The sequence below is a fragment of the Pinus tabuliformis genome, chromosome 4_1 (assembly GCF_031772625.1).
Source record: "Pinus tabuliformis cultivar Carrire ecotype Pingquan chromosome 4_1, CPIR1, whole genome shotgun sequence".
Classification (NCBI taxonomy): domain Eukaryota; kingdom Viridiplantae; phylum Streptophyta; class Pinopsida; order Pinales; family Pinaceae; genus Pinus; species Pinus tabuliformis.
In genome coordinates this window covers 249,404,993-249,418,321 of record NC_142303.1, presented here as the reverse complement: position 1 = coordinate 249,418,321, position 13,329 = coordinate 249,404,993, and the positions used below count along the sequence as shown (strand labels likewise).

Genomic DNA, 13,329 nt, shown 5'->3' with positions numbered 1-13,329 from the left:
ACTGTTTTTTTCATGATCTAGCTGAGGCGGGCATTCCCATACTCAGCTTTATAAATTCATTTTCATGTACATAGGACAGACAATCGTCTGAGTGTAGACTGATGATCCTGATAGAGCCATCATCCTTTTGGTAGGATGATTGTCTATGCTGCAGTGCTTGTACATTTAATGTCTTTATTTCCTTGAATATATATCGCAGCCCGGATGGATGAAACTAGATCCGGGGTCTTCAATCTCGTCCGATCTTCACTCGAAGTACAAGTCGATCCATGTGAGAAATGTTTTGAAGTCGAACATGGAAAGACATCGCTTGATTACCAGTCAATGATGTAAACTGTTAACAAGCGCGAGAGGAATCACCGATAATGATAATGATAATGACCCTTAAGGTACTACAGTACAATTCACGTGGTGTGAATAAAGGACTTGGCATCGAACACCACGCAAAATCTTTCGGTCGAAGGCCATTGATGTAAACATGTCGTCAGAAGTGAGAAACTTGCCATTAAGGTATGCAAGCTTCAAATTACTGAATAGGGTGTTCCTAGACCAACTTCTTGGATAATGAGCTGATGTCGACAAGAAGTGATCCGTCAAAGGAGGGTCTTAATGAATCCCACATCAATGACACGGAACGGAGAAAATGATTTTGATGGAGGTGAAAACGATATGATGATATACGGTTCAGGGTGGCGGTCATGAAAGAATGGAGTATAATGTATGGTAGTGGGTGAGACACAGGTGGCTTCTCTGGATGACTTCTCTTGAACATGTCGGCGACACTGATGTGATGGATTGGTAGCATTAACCCCAAATGTGGATGGTATGGTGTGACCATGGCGATGTGACCGGTGAATGAAACAACCCAACCCGACTCGGACACGGAGTGGAAGTGTCATGTTCAAGAGAGACTTGCTACCAATAAAGATTCTTTGAGTTTTCTTCCCAATTTTTCCCCAGTCATTGCTGACCAGTACCTCTTTATTTTTTTCAAGCTTGAGGAGGATAACATATTCTTGTTCTATAATTTGCCCTTCGGGCAAACCCATCGCTATGTTTTAACGAGCCTAGCGATAGTGAAACTCGTTCTCGTCTAAAGACAAGTTTGTCGCTATTAATCTTTTTAACGAGTTTAACGACAAAGATAACTCGGTCCTTTTCAATTCTAGAGAGTCTAAAAAGGTACGTAAAGGTAACTCCAAAATTCCTTTTTCGTCATCTAATCCCTTAAGTCCGAAAAAGTATAAAACAATACAGAAGGGATGAATTTTCGATAGTTTTAACGAGCCGAACAAAACAAGCGCTCGATCTTTTTGTGCAATAATCCCTCAGGTCCAAAAAGATTAAAATCTAGAGGAGGGATAGCACTTCCTGTCCCTTTAACGAGCTGGAAGGCCAAGGACTCAGCAATCTTTTCATATTTTACGAGTCAGTTGAAAAGAGCTTAAAGAAGACTCGTCTTTTGAGGAACGAGTGATAAAACGGGTAGCAGCTGATTCCAGTTAAGGTTTGGAATTTTCCAATCACGGCAGTGTCACAAGGATGGCTAGTGAAATCACTCTTCGCAGCTGTTCCTCAAAATGGGTAAACAATCAAGTGGAGGTGAATGATCGGCCAATGAAAAAGTGGAGGTGATGGTGCAAACACGACCAAGGCATTAATGGCTGAAGTACTACATTCACGGTGGTTATTTACGGGGAATAGTTCATTTTTTAATGAGCTTAAACGCGGGTGGAAACATTTGCTCATGTCTTATGTTTATTTTTTAACGAGCTTGAACTATGTGCTAAAACTACTTGATTAATCCAGTCGTATGATAAGAATGTCTCATATAAAACGGCAATTTTTAGAGTTTTGCCCCACATCCTTTCTTTATGCAAGTTAGGAAACGACTAATCCAAAAAACAGATAAATAATCGCTCTTTGCTTGCATTCCAAAAGGTTTGCATGCCCCCAGGTATAAAACAGAGTTTCAAGGTTACCTCTACTTCTCTCCGCCAAAACATTTGTTTTACCGAGAGAGGCCTACCTCCTACAGGTTACCCAAATATTGTTCTATTCACAGCGCAAACAAAACACTTCTTTGGCAATGTCTACTGAAATAAAAAAAGGTGAACGGATGGTATAGTGTGACCATCCCTGACATAACTTTGACAAGAGGATCTTGTTCTAGTCCAACTCCCTCTTCCAATCACGGACGGGAGTACGGAGGTCATATTCTCTCGCGGAAACCTACCTTATACCTGAAGTTCTCCTGCCGAAGCAGACCAGGATGCATGCCCCTTGGGTTTCAGTCATATCCCTCCGAATTACTCGCGCTCATCGGAAGGACGGACTGGAGATTGAGACGTTTCTTGCGTGAAAAGACCATTCAGGGATGGTATATGACTACTTGCTATGTGTGATCCGGGAAATGAAAGTTGGTCTACGAGCTTGACCACTCTTCCTTCGTGCGGAAAACACATTACTCTAAAGAGTGAGGAGACAATGGCTCCCATGCAATAAATATAGTCTCATCCAAGGAGTAGATTGTAATCCAGGGGTCCTTGAACTACCATTACGTTCATGTGAATTATTTTCCTTCTCAATGTTACGGGCACATCGGGAGGATCCCTAACGGCCGACTCGTTCCTTTATCAAAGCCTGTCAGATTTCTCATTTCAGGCAAAAGCGATGGTGAACCAAGCGCTTTCCAAGTAGTTGAGGAAAGGATACTCACATAAGCCCCCTCATCTATGATGGTACCAGCCATAACCATTCTATATATTTGAACGATAATTCGGAATGGTACGCTTGCTGGTAAATGGGGTCTGCCTAGTTGATTCCAGTCGAAGGAGACAACTAGGTTGCTTGGAGGTGGGACCGAATAGACGACCAGGTACGGCTTTGACGAACTTCCTTCCTGTGGTAAAGGAACGGGTAAATTGCCCCCTTGTTCATCGGAGTCTGTGTTTATGAAGAGAATTTGGACGGTGTCATCCTTGTTCTCTTCAGTGATTGTATCATCTGAAGATGAAACCTCTGAAGGCAAGACCAGGTCAACTGCCGCCTCGACCTTTTGACTTTCGTCTGGTATGGATCCAGATGGTTTATCTTCAATGATAGGTGCTTCAGCCGACCACCTGAGCGGGCCAGCCAGATTTTCAACTAGTGACGGACTCGGCAAGAGTTTTTTATATCCAGGAGGAAGTCGTAACGGTGAAACCGGACGATCATCCAAAACTCTTTTAGCTTCGTCTAAGAAGGGACAACGGTGGACGGCATGATCGCCTTCGCACAGTTTACAAGGAAATCTACATTTCCCTTTTTGTCCTGGGGCTTCACTTTCACTAGTTGATGGTGTGCTTTCAACATGATCATCAGAGGTTGACGACACCGGGTTGTGCAAACGAGGAGACCAGTCCCTTAAGATCCGAGGGATGCAAGGACAATCTCTGTGAAATTTGTCTCCTTTGCAAATGACACATGGCGATTTAGGCCTGGTCGGTGCAGTGTGTGGATTTTCGTTAGACGTCACTCGTTTTCCTCCATTCGCCTTTGGCTCCTTCTTCTTCCTCTCTTTCTTCTTCTTTTCCTTCTTCTCCTTAGGAACTTGACTTTTGGCTTTACCAGCCCCATCAAGCGAAGAGGAAGGAGGAGAGGAAGAATTAGAGGAAGTAGAAGGTTGGTGGGAAACTCTGGACTCGTCTAATTGCTGATTCGATTGTTCAGGAATAATGGTGTTCTGAACGACAGAGGTTGAGAAGAGCCATACAGGCAAACCAATTGTCAGTCTTGGAAGCGACAATGTGGCCATATGGGGTGCACCAACATCTCCCCAAGAGGAGAAGGGACTAGGATTCCCTCCAAGGGGAATTCCTTGGTTGGTAGACTCCATTTTCTCAACCCAAGATCAACGTAGGAAAGGGTAATGAATATTCTGTTTAAAATAAATTTTTATACGCTTTGACACAACTTGTTTTTTCAGTTTTTAAGAGTCGAGAAAAAACAAAATATGACTCTAGTCTCCTTCGATTTTTAATGAGCCTGAAGTGACAAGTGCTCAAATGGACCTTTTCCATTAAGGAGTCTGAAAAGGAACGAAAGGGACTGCTCTGGAGATCTAGGTAGAGGGAGTACCAAACCAATCGCAAAACTGCATAATACTTTTTACGGTACGGCAGTCAATCTTCCCGAATGTTGTGTTCAGTGCATTGCGATCGATAGGGCGGCAGACACGGCTTCCTATGGATAAAGGATTTAAGCCTATAGGGGTCTCCCAAAATATACTCGACGGTACGTGGGAGCACAAGTCCGTACTAGCACTTATCGTCTCAAAGTGGAGGAATCACCCAACCATCAATGAGGACAACAATTACCAGGCTTTACGACACCGGAATACGTCTCTAGCCTAGACCTCTAAATGTTGTGTGTTAAGTTCCAAAGCGTTGTTAGATTCATTGAATTTATTTTAAGTTGATCTTGCTTATGAAGTTTGCCTTTTGGGTTCACCACGAGATGTAGATGTAATTCCTAAAATGCAATCTAAAGATGATAAACAAACTTTTATCTCTTTTGTGCAATGAAAATCCTAGCTACTAGAGGAAAAGAAAGACACAATCTTTTCACAAAGAGCAAAGAGCACACTGTAAATGCACATTCCTAAATCAAGCCAAACAGACTGTCAATATGCAAATGCACATGCATGTATTTGTTTTCGACTTTCTTAGTATTGATGCTAAAAAGAAAGTTGATGTACAAATCTGAATTTGCTTTCAAGCGAAAAACACAAACAAGCTTCTTTTCGAAATCAAAAGATAGAGACGATTACGACACCTTGCGATTTTGAAATGAACACTTGTTCTTGACACTAGAAAATCACAAATTCAAACCAAGGCAATAGTAACAGTATAATCGACCATCAACATCAACCAAACTTTCTCCTATGATCGAAATCGACACTTACGACAGATCCAAATCAAAGGACGACAGTACGACTATTCTACTTTTGCAATGGAAAACTGTAAACGACACAACAAACACACAAAAACATCTACAGTTCTTTTGTACAAAGGAGGCGGAATAACAACAAGGAAAATGGGTTTTAAACAGACACATATACTGATCACGGGCAGCAAAATTCAGAGATAGAACTGGAGAAAATGAAGCACAAGAACCACAGCTGCACAGGGCTAGTCTGATTAGCGCACCTGTAACACAGAGAAACTGCACTGCAACGCAGGTTGCCCTTTCGGGAAGTGCGCTGAAATTCAGGATCTCTTAAGAGTACCTGCGCTGGGCCAGAAACAAGAATCTGTCCGGGTTCTGGGTCACAGTTTGCAGTTCAGTCTTTGGTTTTTGGCCAAGTAAAAGCAATCAGTAATGCACAATCAGGGGTAGATCTAAGGAGGGTCTAAGAGCTATCACAAGGGCAATTAGATGGTTTGTGAATCAGCTGTTCAAATCATAAACAGATCCAGTGAGTGGATTGAAGCAGCAAATGTCTACTTTGCATTTGTTATGGCAAATGCAGTTCGAATGCTACTTATAAGTTTATGAAACAAACAACAAAGAATGATACACAAACAAACTAATTAGACTTCCCCAGTGGAGTCGCCATTTTGTTACCGGGAAAAGTGTCTATTTAGAACTTATCTATCCCACTAAGGTGTGACAGCTGCCTTAGAAACAAACAGAGAAAAACTACTTTTGTATTTCCTTTATGAACTATAGATAGAGAGGAATAGAAAGAACCAACATGTGTCTTGCGCTAATCCTTTGATCCAATCCCTCTCTTCTTTGACAGCCTCCAGCTACCTGCTCCCTTACTTGCCCAGCTTCACCAAGTACCTGTAAGATCACAGAAGAGGAACACTATACAAAGACATGGATCTATATTCATAAACAACTTAGGATCAGATTTAAGTTAACCATACAAATGTAACAAGCATCAATGATACAAAAGCATGGAGGAAAAACTCAAATAATTTTTATTGATAAACAAGAATAGATCCAGGAGGAGTTACAACCAATGGTTCCTGACCCAGCATCAACCTCCCAGCAAAGAAGCCCCTCTTCACCTCCAACAAAGCATAGATCACCCAATACTCTGATGTTTGTCTCAAAACCAACAGCAATTCCTTACAATGTGCAAAATTCCAACCTCTGGATCTTTGGGATGAGGGATCCATATATAGATATGTGTAAGGAGGATGAGTCAGCTTGTGATTTGATTAGTGTCTTCTCTCTATCAATTATTGCTTCCACTTGGAGACTGAAGACCTCTTACTCATCCTTGGTCGAATTCAGTGAGGCAAGTGTCACAGGAGAAGATTCTGGAAGCTTCCATTGTCTCTCCACGACGCGGAATGACACTGCCATTTGTCATTTCTCGCCCAACGCACCCTCACAGTGTATTTAGGTGCATTGCAATGCACCTAGCCAGTGTATTTAGGTGCAATGCAACGCACCTATCCAGTGGAGCAGCTAAAATGATCCTGTTTTGACTTATTCTGAGCAGTTTCATGTGGAGAACTTCTGGGAGAAGCTGTAATCTGTTGACCTTGTTCCTTTAGGGGTTAGAACAACACTTTTAGGGACTTAGGAGCCCTTGGTTTATGGACATTTCATGCTTGGAGTTGTAAGGCACAAAAATGTCTATAACAGGGTGGAAAAGATGAAAGGTTAATGGGTGCCCTTTGATAGGTGCATCATGGATATTTTGGGAGCCCTTGCTAAGATTGGGTAAAACGTAGACCTTGGAAGCTCACATTATTTTTTCAAACTAAGAGAAACTTGGAATGGAACTTGGTAAGGAAAGGGAAAGAGATGTTTCATGGAACATGTCATCTACAAGCATGTAGTACTTGAGATGAACACGATTTTCATATAGAGATTGATTGACTTGCATTCTTGGACTACATGTAGACCAAAGGAGTTGATTGGCCCACACTCAGATGTTGCAATAGATCGTAGAAGTGTCTTTAGGAATAAGCATCCACGAAGCATAATCATGGAATGAATTCATTGGGAAAACATCCATTGGGGACACATCTACTTAGCACACTTGGATGCATTTGGACATGGTTAGGGCATTTGTGCACAATTGGACACACTTGGGAAGAATTCAATGTACTTGGAAGCATTATCGAGCACACTCATTGTACACAAAAAATTGGTCGACAAGTTGCCAAAATAAGTGAGTTGGAAAATGATACTTGGATCCACATTAAAGTGAAGATGCTTGCAAATGCAAGGCAAGTCTCATATTAAATAAGGACACCTCAAAAGTGCTATGGTAAAAAATGATTGATCATTCTTCTTTTTTTTGCTGAAGCAAGAGTAGTACCTTCTATTTCATTAATATGGAAAATAAATTACATAGAATACAAGAGCCCACGAGGAACTGTGGGGCAAGGGCATCAAGCTAAAGGTCGAAACCTTGAACCCTACTAACAAAACCTCAAAACTTTCAAAAGACAGAAAATGTTAAGAACGTTCGATCATCCCACCGAAATCCAACAGATGAGATTCAATTCGGGCTGGCGCCAAGCACCCACTTTACATTTAATATCGGGCCCGAAGAGAAAAAGGGTGCCAATCTGAAAGGATATCGGGTCCACCTGGGGAAATAACCCACGAACCTATTGAACATGCTCAAGTCATCGATTCCCACCATGAAATGAAACAATTACGGGATATATTCCTCGTCCAGACTTGCATCTTTAATCTCAACCGTCCAATCTCCTCTCCTGATCCAACGGTCGTGGAAGATATCGCGGTACCTAGAAGCGTGACACTTAACCCCCTGGACCCACATACATGCACGATCATTCCTGATCGTAGATCCACCTTGTTTAATCCGACGGCCAAGGCTCATATCGCACGGGTCTAAAGCACTAAACATTAGCGCTCGATGAGGGCATTTTTCAGTCCCTCCCCTCGGCCACATGTAGCTTAATGAATGGAATCGCTCCCATTTCGTCAAAACTGCTTCCAGCCTAAAATGCATGCGATATACCATATACCGCCCCGAGAGCGGTAATGTGTCCATTGAAAGCGAACCAGGGGTATTATGACAGCTGAGAAAGCCTGGATTTTGGCCCCTCGCACTAATTCTGTTATGCCTACCATCTAGCCAACCATCCGTTGACCCGAGTCTATATTTATCTAGGATGCAAAGGCCGACAGTGATCTACCTTCCACTAGGACTAGACTGTGAAAAAGGCAGCGAAACCAAATGAAACCTAGTCATCTCGACCCCGCCTCCATAGCTCTGTTTCGGAACACCATCCTATCTTCATCAGCTTGGTCATGACAATACGCCTTTAATTGATTCTGACGCACCTCTTTCCATTCCATTATGACCCTGCTCTCGGTACAAATCACTTCTTGATTGGCCAGAATATCTGCCAATTTATTGGTCGTTCTTCGCACATGATTAAAACTAACTGTGTGAAGGCACTGGAGGTGAAGTTGAATCCATTGAAAAACCTAGATAAGCCACCAGTGTTTAGAGACTTTTTCCGACGTCGTGCCATAGCTAATTCTCTTGATCGAGTTAATAATTAGCTCAGAATCAGCTTCGACAATCACATTTTGGCGATTATCCTACTTCATGAAATCTAGACATTGTTCCATAGCCATTAGTTCCGCCAAATTGTTAGTGGCTCTTCCTAAATGGCAATGGAAGATGAAAAGAATGCTTCCATTTTCATCCCTTAACACCCCTCCAAAGCCAACAGTTCTCGGGTTGCCTTTTGAAGCCCCATCAATATTGTATTTCAAAAAACCCTGAGGGGGAGGGTGCCAGAAATCCTGATTAGTATCCATCTTCATTACCTTCCTATCTAGTTCCTGAGGAATGAGCCCCTACATACCTAGCTGACGAAGAATCCGCAATTCGGCCTCTGAAGGAGGGTTCTTAGGGGGGTTCCGCACAGTAGTGCCAACCATCTCCTTAATCTAGCTTAAGATCTGCTCAAAAAGGCATTGGGAGGGACTTTTTTCATTCTTGAAGATTCTTTTGTTCCTTTCTTTCTAGACATTCCATATAATGAAGCCTAGCATAAGAGCCCAAGCAGTGCCCAGAAATTCATAATCTGAAAAGTTACGTCTCCAATTGGTTAGGGTATTGATAATACTCCCTTGGTCCCTATCAGTATGTTGGAAAATAGAAGCAAAAGAATCCCACAACCAGGAGGTGAAACTGCAATTATTAAGAAGGTGCTCCATTGTTTCCTCCTAGGCTTCACAGAGCTAGCATCTGGAAGGCCCCAGAACACCCCTCTTCCTTATGTTATCCCAAGTCAAAATTTTCTTATGATAAACCAGCCACATGAAAAGTTTGATCTTCATCCAGCCTTGATGCCTCCATAGGTTCGTCCAAATCCTGTCGGTACATGGAAGTCCAACTCAAGGAGTATGCGTTTTTCCTCCTTAAGATTAAAGGAACCCTCATTATTATTGCCCCATATAAGTTGGTTATGCCCTCCTGTCACTAATATCTTCCTTTGTTCCAACAAATTCATAAGCTCATTTTCTTTTTCTTTCAAGGGGTTGTCATCCCTGTAATCAATATTACTTTAGGTTCTCCATTTTCCTGCACTGTTGGTTTGATCCCAAAAATCTTTTACCTTAGATAGCCCTTTGGTTTCTATCTCATTCTTGAGATCCAAAAAGTCCTCTGTTAACAGTATAGGTTCTTGCTGCCATTTATCCTCCCAAAATAAAGCCAGATTTCCTTCTCTGATTTCCCAGAAGCTGTTTTTTTGTACTAATCCTCTGTTCTCCCAGGCCTTATTCCAGATGTGTGAGCCCTTTATACTTCCAGACATTCTTATGTGATCACTATTTTGCCAAGTGCTGGCATATTTTTCTTTCCAGATACTAGCCCACTGAGCCTTTGGATCTTTGACCCAGCGCCACCATAATTTTGCCCCTAAAACCTTGCTAAGAATCTCCAAATCATCCAATCCAAGTCCCCCATGGTTTTTAGGTTTGCAGATTTTATCCCAGGCAACCAAGGCCCATTTCTTTCTTTCCTCCCCCTTACCCCAAAGAAAGTCTCTTTGTATGGATCTGAATTGTTGCAAGACTCCTTTTGGTGTTGGGAGTGCTGATAGCATGAAAACTGGGATTGATTGAAGAACAACCTTTGTGAGCACCAACCTACCAGCCAAGTTTAAAGATCTAATAGTCCATTTCCTGATTTTATCCTGCATCTTATTAATCACTAGCTCCCAAATGCTCTTGTGCAAAGGTTTAGCAGTTAGAGGAACTCCCAAATATTTTGATGGGAGGATCTCCCTTTGAAAACCCAGACTTCTGGAGATATTCCTTTGAATAGCAATATTAGTATTAAAGAAAAAAATCTTATATTTGGAGAGATTAACTTCCATACCTGAAGCCATGGCAAAGTCACGCATGATTTGCTTATACGCAAGATCTTCTTTGACCGTGGGGATTCCCTGCAGCATGGTATCATCAAAAAATTGTTGATGAGTCAAGGCCTGTCCATTATCAGAAAGTTGGAGACCTTTGATCTCACCAAATTCTTTTGCATGCTTGATAGATTGACTCAGTCCTTCCATCATGAGGATGAAGAGAAAGGGAGAGAGTGGGTCTCCCTACCTGAGGCCTCTTGAAGGAATAAAAGTCTTCAAGGGAGAACCATTAACCAAAATTGAAAAGCTAGAAGAAGTAACCAGGGCCATAACCCATCTAACCCAGTTGTGATCAAACCCAAAAGCAATAAGAACTTTCCTGATATAGGTCCAATTCAACTTATCATAAGCTTTGGCTATGTCCAATTGCATGATCATTCCAGCCTTCCTATTGCTAGTCAGAGAGTGCACCACCTCATGTGCTTGAATGATGTTATTGAGAATTTGTCTACCTTCCACATATCCAGATTGTTCCACAGAAACTAGGGTAGGAAGAAGATGTTTGAGTCTATTGGCCACAACCTTGGATATTATCTTGTAAACCACATTGCACAAAGCTATGGGTCTAAACCTGTCAAAGAGTTTGAGCTAAGTCTTTTTTAGGGATTAAGGAGATAAAGGAGGTATTGAGTGCCTTCAAAATAGTTCTATTCATCTTGGAATCTTCTGTTACATTCAAAATATCCTGTTTGACTATATTCCAACAAGCTTTAAAGAAATCCACATTGAAACCATCAGGGCCTGGCACCTTACCATTCTGCATTTCTTTGAGGACCTCACTAACCTCCTCTTCAGTCACTGGCCTATTAAGGTTGAAATTGTCCTCTCTAGACACCAGCCTAGGTATATGTCTTGTTAAGTCCCTGATGGAATGTTCTCTATCTGAAATGGTTTCCTTTGCTATACCTCGAAAGTGCTGAACTAGCACAGCTTCTATTTCTTTGTGAGAATTGAGAATATTACCTCCTTCATCCTTGATCGAAGAAATCCTCTTATGAGCTCTATTCGCCATAGTGGATCTATGGAAAAATCTAGTATTACACTTTCCTTCTTTTAGCCATTGAACTCTATATTTTTGTCTCCAAAATATTTCCTCTTGTTTACATAAATTCTCCCAGTCTTGATGATATTTGGTAACTTGATCACTTCTGACTTTATCAAAGCCATCCGTGATAAGGGCTTGGTTGAGTTCCTGCATTTTACCTTCAATAGATTTTTTTGCTTCAAAAATATTGCCATATTCGTTCTTGTTCCAAGAGCCTGAGCTTGATGTGTTTTAGTATTTTTTGAAGAAGGAACATTCTTGTGCCCTGAATATTCAAATCTTCTGACCACCAGTTGGCAATGTTGCTGATGAAATCTGGGTGGGAGAGCTAGATATTCTCAAATCTAAAAGGTCTATTCCTGGGGGTACCAATACATTGAACCTCTAGTTGAACCAATCAGTGATCTGAGCCTCCAAAGGGGAGAACTCTTGCTATCATTTCCTTGTCAATGAGAATATGGTCATCTGAGATTATGAATCTGTCTAATTTTGAGGCCACCTGAGACTCTCCTCCTCTTTTATTGTTCCAAGTAAAGAGACCATCACTCATTACAATGTCCACTAGCTTCATATTATCTATAAAAGTTTGAAATGCCAAAGAGTCTTTGCTTAGAATTCTGGTTTCCCCTTTTTTCTCCGAAAGTGATTTGCTCATGTTGAAATCACCTCCCAAGATCCATGGTATTCCTGCATGTCTATCTCTAAGATCCTCCAGATAATCTAGAAACCTGAGTTTATCATCCATTCTTTGGGGGCCATACACATTCGTGACTAGGTAGGTTTCCTTATCTCCCACGGGCTGAATGACCACTGATAAATAATCCCTAGATGCCTCAGCATCTGTTATGCCCATTTTTTTGGGATTCCAAAGAGTGAGAATGCCTCCTGTTGTATTCTCTGCTTTGACTTCCAGAAACTCAAATCGATTGAGCCATTTGCTATGAACTTCTTTTATTTTTTGAATGTAACATTTAGTTTCCTGGATGAAGATCACATCCGGAGCTACTTGTTTCATTCTATTACTAAGTAATATTTGTTTTCTTTTACTGCCTAGACCCTTGATATTCCAAGAAGTGAACTTCATTATTAAAGGTTTGTAAAGGAGTGGCTGGTTAGGTCTTTCATCTTACCTAAATCTATAATTAGCTTTCCACATTCCATCAATAGCTCGTTCTGCTTTTTACTGCCTCTTTTCTTTCCTAGGTTTCTGGGTGCTAATCCTGGTGTGGTTTTCATAGTTTTCACACCTTCGTTGCCCTGCCTTTCATTGTTTCTTTGCCTCTCCAGCCCTTTGGTCTGATTTTTCCATATAAACAGCTCCTGAAATCTATTGAACTCCTCTAGAGGTAACAAGTCTACCCCCTCCATGGTTCCTTGTTTCAAGAATCCTTCCAGATCTAGGTTCTCTTTATCAAGAATCTCTTGTAGTTCGTGGTCCTCCATTTCCATCTCACTCTGGGTCATTTCCTAGTCCATCTCCAGTTCTGCATCACTCATCATAGTTTCTTTCTGTTTATTAATATCTTGTGTTTTTTCACCATCTTCTTCTTTCTCCTCCTCCACTGGACTTCCTCCCTTTGCCTGATCTGCTTTTGTTATCACTTCTTCTTCTTCTAGTACTTGGAACCTGTTCTGACTGGCCTGTTGCCCTTCTGTTTGATGTAGCTTTGGCCCCCTTTTTCCTCCTTTTCCTTTATGTACCACTTTGTGAAAGCTTTCAGTATCTTTCATTGTGTTAGCTTTACTCTTGTTCTCTATTTTACTGAGAGGGCAGTCTCTGAATAGGTGCCCATGCTCATGGCATTTGCGACATCTGAATGGAATATGTTCATAATCTACTGTTTGCACCCATTCTTCATC

The 13,329-nt window shown here is 41.5% G+C and overlaps 1 pseudogene; it reads right to left on the bottom strand.

Moving 5' to 3' along the window:
- Positions 1-11,436, bottom strand: part of LOC149175206 (putative WRKY transcription factor 20) — a 39,274-nt pseudogene extending 27,838 nt beyond the window's left edge.
- Positions 11,437-13,329: the final 1,893 nt, after the last annotated feature.